Raw genomic sequence first — 1323 nt, 5'->3', positions numbered from 1 at the left:
AGTGATGGAAGCCAGTAAAAGCAGTTGTTCCTGACCTGGACAGCTGCCCAATCTTACCTCTCTAAACAAACAGTATTTCCCCTGAAAGCAGGGAGCGTGACCTCTTACCTTTGTAAGCTTTGTAAGCACCACGTTGCCGCTCTGCCAGATACATCTCTTCCACCCAAGGGTTTGCCATCATCCCCAATGAGAATGAGAATGCATAGAGATATGGAGTGTGTTGGAGCCTTAGGAATCAAGGAATATGATTTTCTTTTTTCATCCATTGGAAAATCAGGCCCACGAAGTTAAGGAAAACGGTAGATAGTGAGTCCACTCTTAGCGGTTTATTCAGATCCCAAACGCAGGACAGGGCTTCTTAGCCTTCATCTGTTGCTCCTTCAGTGACACCTTGTTGCCTCTCAGATTGTGTCTTAACTTAACTTCAGTGGCATCTGTCCACCCACCCATCCATCCACCCACTCATCACTAGTCCACCCACTCACCTATCCACTCCCCATCCATCCACATATCTACCATCCACGGCAGCCACCCACGTACCATCCATCTGTTTTGCTCAGCCCCTTATCTGTTCAACCATCCTTGCTTCGAACTTCCCTCTGTCAGCCTCATTCCACCTCCATTGTTTCTTCCCTTTCTTATTCAAAATACTGGGCTCTGTGGAGGAGGGGCTAACAAAGCTTATTGTGCTCGGTTCCTCATCTCCTCACTCCACAGAGAGAGGAAGGAAAACACACACACACAAAGCTGAACCCCCAGCCCATGTGTGAGAGTTACAGTGTGGCATAGCCAACTTGGCATTGATTGTAAGATAAGTCCGTTGGTATTTGATGAAGAATTTGAGAAAACATCAGAGAGAGGGAGAGAGAGAATTTGAATATTTTACTAAAGGACACTGGCAAGTCACATGGTAAAGAAAAGTATTCAATGCAAAAAGCACAAAGATGACCTTCCAAACATGCTCTTGTCTGGTGGATTTGGGTACACTACAATATTTTGGTTGATTTTGATTTGATTTTGTAGTTCTCAGAATCAAACCCAGAGTCTTGTATATGATAGGCCACAAATAAATGGTCTAGCCTGAGCTCTGTCCTCTGATTATGCTGCCTATGCTGTTTGAGTTCATCTGTACCCAAGAAGGTCCTTTAAAGCGCTCTCTCACAAGGGACCATTATCTCATGACTGCCAAGTGTCATTGGTCTTGGAAATAAGTTAATTGCTGGACACCATCTGTGGCCCAAGAGTTAGACCACACCTACCTGCCATTTATTCATGGAATAACCTCTTCTGGTGAAGTCTTGGCTCTTATGATCACTATAACCT

Source organism: Mus caroli, chromosome 9 (assembly GCF_900094665.2).
Source record: "Mus caroli chromosome 9, CAROLI_EIJ_v1.1, whole genome shotgun sequence".
NCBI classification, from domain to species: Eukaryota; Metazoa; Chordata; class Mammalia; order Rodentia; family Muridae; genus Mus; species Mus caroli.
This window is presented reverse-complemented; position numbering follows the sequence as displayed.